The sequence below is a fragment of the Seriola aureovittata genome, chromosome 21 (genome assembly GCF_021018895.1).
Source record: "Seriola aureovittata isolate HTS-2021-v1 ecotype China chromosome 21, ASM2101889v1, whole genome shotgun sequence".
Classification (NCBI taxonomy): domain Eukaryota; kingdom Metazoa; phylum Chordata; class Actinopteri; order Carangiformes; family Carangidae; genus Seriola; species Seriola aureovittata.
In genome coordinates this window covers 6,156,631-6,162,630 of record NC_079384.1, presented here as the reverse complement: position 1 = coordinate 6,162,630, position 6,000 = coordinate 6,156,631, and positions in this window count along the sequence as shown.

The window sequence follows — 6,000 nt, the reverse complement described above, 5'->3', positions numbered from 1 at the left end:
TAGAGGAACAGGAGGAGGGAGGGAGAGGGGAGCTGCTGCAGCGTACAATGTTTACATGCACCAATACGTTGTTGAACATGTCTGCTTACTTATGTCATTAACTGGAGCTACTGAGCATGCACGCACGGAGGATGACGGCGCATGCAGGAACCAATGCACACACAAACACACTTATACAAACACCGCACATACACACACACACACACACACACAGAAAGAAGGAGCGAGAGTGATGACAAGTTGGAAAAACATAAGTATGTGTTTCAGCAGTTACACCCTTTTCATGTTGGCACATCCTCTTCCTGTTCTGTGTGTGTGTGTGTGTCTGTTTGTCTCTACCTCTTGAACAGACCTGCACTCTCATAAATCTATAGAAAAGAACATACACAGAAGATAAACAAATGATTTAAAAAAAGAAATGTGACACATTTTGAGTCTTGTGCATTGTTTTCCGTCTCACAAAAATATGATGAAATTACAAAGAACTCTGAGACCCAGAGGTTTGTGTGACCATGGTGAACGTGTAATCGTGAATGAAAAGTTACAGCAAGTTGGAGAGACTTGACCTATGTCGGTTGATCAGTCACTTTGGTCCACACTGAAATATCTCAATAACTTGAACCATGGAATCTGGTGCAGGGATCCTCTTCCTCTTCTTCTTCCTCTAGCGCCACCATGAGGCAGATATTTGTGGCTTTTCAGGAAGATGTCTCCAGAACTATTGGATGACTTGCCATGATCTTTGATTGCCACCTTCATGTCCCCATCAGGAACATTTATTTGATCATTTTGGTGATCCACTGGCTTTTCCTGTAGCACCATCACCTGCAAAACCAATGACATTCACATCAGCCTCAGATACTTTGATCTTTGTGCTAATTAGCAAACACGCTGCCATGGATAAACACGGCGAACATTATCTGCTAAGCATCAGCATGTTAGCGCTGTCATTGTGAGCGTGTTAGCATGCTGACATTAGCATTTAGGTCCAAGCACCACTGGTCGTAAGTACAGCCTCACACATCCACTAGTAAGATTGTGGACTCGTAGCCTCGTTCAGTGACTGACACTTGAAACCTGAAGCCATTGAATCCACCACTATAGAGAATAGAATGAGAATTGTCCAGATCATTTCTGAAATATAAAAATGAATTGAATTCAGATGAAATTTATAAACTGTACATTTGGCCTATTATATGCAGAACCGCCGGAGGTGGGCTGCTATCTCTCATCTCATGGAGTTTTTCAGGCTGGTGTTTTGGTATTTTCTCATAAACAGTGTCAGCAGCCAAGCAGCGTCTCGCTGGGTCTAGTGAGTCATATTCAGCAGACATGGAGTTGATATCCAGAGCCATGTAGGTGTCACTGCTGGGGTGAAGAGGCCCGAGGACAGAACCAGCACATCCATTCCTCTTCTTATTCTTTATCTTTTCTACTTTGAGGACCATCCCACGCAAACAATGGCTACTACCATTACAGAGAATATGAGCACTGTTGCCTTTGCATGTCTGGAAATTGATGAAGTTTGAGTCGATGGAGCTCTGAGCATCGCAGCCATGTGTCTGCCTCTGTACAGTGTCCTTTTTGATCCAACAACACAGATTTCACCTGACAGCAAAGTGCTTCTGGGTCTTCTCTGGACTCTGAGATTGACTGCAGATGATGGGGAGTCTGTGCTTGCCAGTCAAGGCGCAGACATAACTGCCCATATCATTACTGACTGGGTCCAAAGACAGCAGCAGATGTAGCCTGGGTTGGAGTTCAGATGTGCAGCACAGACACAAGTCGGCATCATCCTCTGACCCTCAGTCACTGTCCAATTTCCAACAAGCTCCTCCTCCAGGGCTCTTACAGGAGACGCCAAAATGTCTGTCTGGAGTCTCACACCAGGGACACTTGATACTTGATACGTGAGCATTGTCACTTGGCACATCGGTATTGTGAAAATATTGATTATAGCTGCTTTAAACTAAAGTAATAGCCTTGTATGTCATTCTAAAAACGTCCTAGTCTTCTATAACTATAAGGCTGAACCAACCGAAACATTTCCGTAGCATTGAGTATGAAGACCTGTTGATCACTAACTTCACGAGGCAGCTGGATTTCTCATAAGCAGGAATCCACCTTGCCAAACTCAGAGTCGTATCAGTGTGGAGCTACCGGCAGTTACAGACGTTATCAACAATGGTAGGTCCTAAAGACGTTAGCGTAGATGCTACAGCATCGGTTACATCAGACCTGGAGAGTATTTCATCATTGAAAGAAGAGCACAGCGCTGAAGGCTTTTCTCGATATAAAAGATGTTTTTGGCTTCGCCGAGTTTGATCTAACAACTGCTCCACAAAAAAAGGATCGGCTGAAGTTAGCCGGTGATAGACAGTGAGAGACAGATGGATCATCCAATCACCTGCCAAGTATTTTTTTGCTCGTTTCCAAACGGTTTCCAATGAAGCCTTCCCAGATGGTTCTGTGTAAGAAACCGTCTGATGCGTCAGGGTAGTCAATCACAAAAAAAAAACTGGCATTGAACACACGGCCAGTTGCCATTTTGGAAGGTAATTTATCAGAGCAAAGTTTTTGTATGGCTGCACATGTTTAAACGAAATTAAACAATTGAGAAGTTTGCCTTCTTGTGTTAGAATAAAAAACATATAAAACGTGTTTAGATTCCTCAAAGCAAGGTATCTAAAAGTATAAATCACACTGGCAATAGTATTTAAATAAAATTGCAAAATTGAGAGATTTAAAAAGACGCAGACGGACTCTTTAAAAATCCTCATCTCTGTACTTGAGACTCTGTGTGAAGATGTCAACAGCAGTGCTCGGGGATGTTCAAGTGGTCATCAGCAATATACCATCAGAGGCGAGATCTGTGCCACCTTCAACAGGGACATACCTCTCTGATTTAATCAGATATAGTATGAAAAGGTGTTGTTAGCCAATGAGAGCTCAGGCTGGATTAAGCTAGTTACCTAGCTATGTTCATGAAAATAGCAACAGAAAAATGACTAAAGCGTGGGTGAGATCGACAAAACTGAACGAGATGTTAGAAGTCAGAAATACTGACAAAACTGCTCAACAAAGGTCCCACATTATATAAAGTGAGATTTCTGTTTCCTTTTTTTTTTTTATTATAATGCACACAGCCTGTATTCATTTGTTCACTTGCAATCTTCTTAATTGGATCACTCACAGAAAAAGTGAGCCAATCAGAAGAGAGGCTCAGAGCCTCCTCTCTTCTGATTGGCTCACCGACCTCTTGAGCTCCAGAGACAAGCCAGACAGAGATGTAAAACTACTTTTAGGTGGTTTTTGGTTCTTAAAACCACAAATATATCTTCTTATATATCAACAGTTCAAATAAAACACAGAGGAAGTGTAAACATGGGACTTTTAACTGCTTAAGAACATCAACTGTTCACAGTAACCACAGCTTTGACATTGGTGGGACAGAATGAAACTAAATGGCACTTCAGTCCGATTATCAGACCAGGACGATTTATCACTGACTGTCAGCGCTGGGAAACAAAATGTGACCTGGCTCTGGCTCATATGGCTGCCAGATTTGGCAAGGCTTCGGGGGTTACAGACTTTGGTCGATTTGGGCTGAACATCAGCTCCAGCTAGTGGCACTCTGGTCCAGAATCATCACGTGTACCTGAGCCAACTCTGTCGTGACATTCATCACCTGCTGACACAAATCTGGCCACTCAGCTGGGAAAAACCATTTTGGCCACTTCGTTAACATTATAAATAGTAGCTGAAAAACAGAAAGGTTTTCATGAGAATAAACATTCCACTGTTCAAAACTACTGAGCGATCACCATTTAAAGCAACTGCTTACAAGAGCTGTGACAAAAATGTAATCAGTTAGACTCATGTGGTTGATATTCTCAGGATGCCTCCTCACCCACAACATACTGCACATTGCCTGCATGCCCAGGCAAAAGGTCTGCCATGAGCCAGGACGGGAATATGCTGCCAGAACAGTGAGATGTCAGCGAGAGCTGAACCGGTCTGAGTCCAATATGTCACATATTTTAATGAATATGCCAAATTTATGATGTTGAGTTTGACCAGACTGAATCGTTACATGCTTATTTTTAGGTCAAAAATCCCTAATGGGTGAATTCCACTTATACAGTAGATATTTAACAAAAGCAACTCCGCTGAAATGTCGTGTGGACATAGAGAACAAAAAGACATGACGTGACCTTTCCTGCATTTCAATAATATATTTACCCCACCTCTGAATACACCCTATTATTTCTTACTGTTAATTAAATTCTGTGTACTTTGGTTCTCACACAGGATACACTTTAATGTCTTTTAACAGATGTGTAATGATTTACACAACAGTACTGTAAATTGAAATTAATTAATCAGAAATTATTTTTGCTATATTTTGATTTAATTTGTAAGAAGTTATCTGTAAAATATAATAATAATAATAATAATTAAAAAAAACTTTAAGGCCTGTTAGACTGAAGGAAAGAAATAGAACTCAATTTAGATAGATAACCAGATAAATTAAAAATTTAATTACACTTTTAACACCAAAGTGGAGTTCAAGGCTTTTGAGTGAAAGATGTAATCAGAGACATGAAAATTTTACTTTTAATTGTCAAATGCCTATTTTCGGTCTTAAATTCCTCCACATGGTTTTGAGGATTTACATGATAACAGCAGCAAGATGACTGAAGTTAAGTAACTGGCCATACTGGATACTGGTTTGTATCATTGTCCTCTAACGCTGCCTCCAGTGCTGTTCCACAACCTGAACAGGTGACTGTTTTGAATTTGGCCGTTCTTCGCGGGGTAACAAAGGCTCCAGGTGTGACAGAGACGGATTTCGACAGAGGCTGTGAAACTGATGAAAGATTTTTGACTTCATCCTGGAGCTCACGAAAATACTTTTTCAATTTCTTTAGCGGTGTCCATGCAGACATAATCATGGTTCGATACGGACAAATGATGCACTGAAATGGCCTCATATTCTTCAGCTGTACAAAGGAGCCATCGGACTCGATGGACTCCCGTGTCACCTATAAGAGAAACATGAAGACAGCTCATTAGATCATCTTACTCCTGTCCATTGCTCAGGGCTCCAGGGTTTTGTGGTCCTTGTACTAACTGCATCTTTGTGTCTTGGCCTTGGTAATAGGCAGTTTGTGAATAGCAGCCCTGAATACCAGCTTTGTGACGCTCACACTGCACGGTGTTGGTTGACACCGTGTCACAGAAGGGTTGAGAGGTTGATTAAAATCTGTGTTCAATTCTGACGCTGTATTTTCACCATGTTTAGCAGCTTTCCTGCTGCGGTAAATGTTTATCTATCTCTGTGGCTGAGCTTTGACTTGAAACCACTTTAACCCTTGGCCCTTTCATCTCTTATATTAATGAATTCAAGAATTTTGTCTCCTGTGAAAGTTTGACATGAGTAGTTTGGACTTCTAAACCACATACAAATAACTGTCTGTTGTATTATCAAAGTCATTCTCATTTTTCTTTTTTTTTTTATGAGGACCTGTTTTTAGGTTAAAAAATAGGTTTGCATGCTAATTTTCTCAACCTATAAAAATTGATTTAACCCTTTAATGAAAGCAAAAATATAAAACTCATCTCAATCAGGGGAACACGAAATATTTTCAGTGCACGTTTCCTTGATAGATCAAGAGTCTTGTCTCCAAATATATCTAAATAGGCCTTTTTTCACAGCAGACGCTTTGACTAGACATTGTAGGAAAAGCCCAGGTGGATCTGATTAACATTTCCGACTGCTCTGCTCTATTCAAGTGTCCCAGTAAGTCATGGCAGTGTGAACATGAGCCAGAGCGCACAATACTTTAACACAAAACATTAATTTTATTATTGACTCCTGTGTTTTTCCCACTCTGACCTGTCAAAATCTCTTGAGTGGAAAAGGGCCTATCGTGGAGTAGCTGTAGATTAGATGGGTTTGCAGAGCACATCTGGCACTGGATTGTGTCTCAGTTGTCA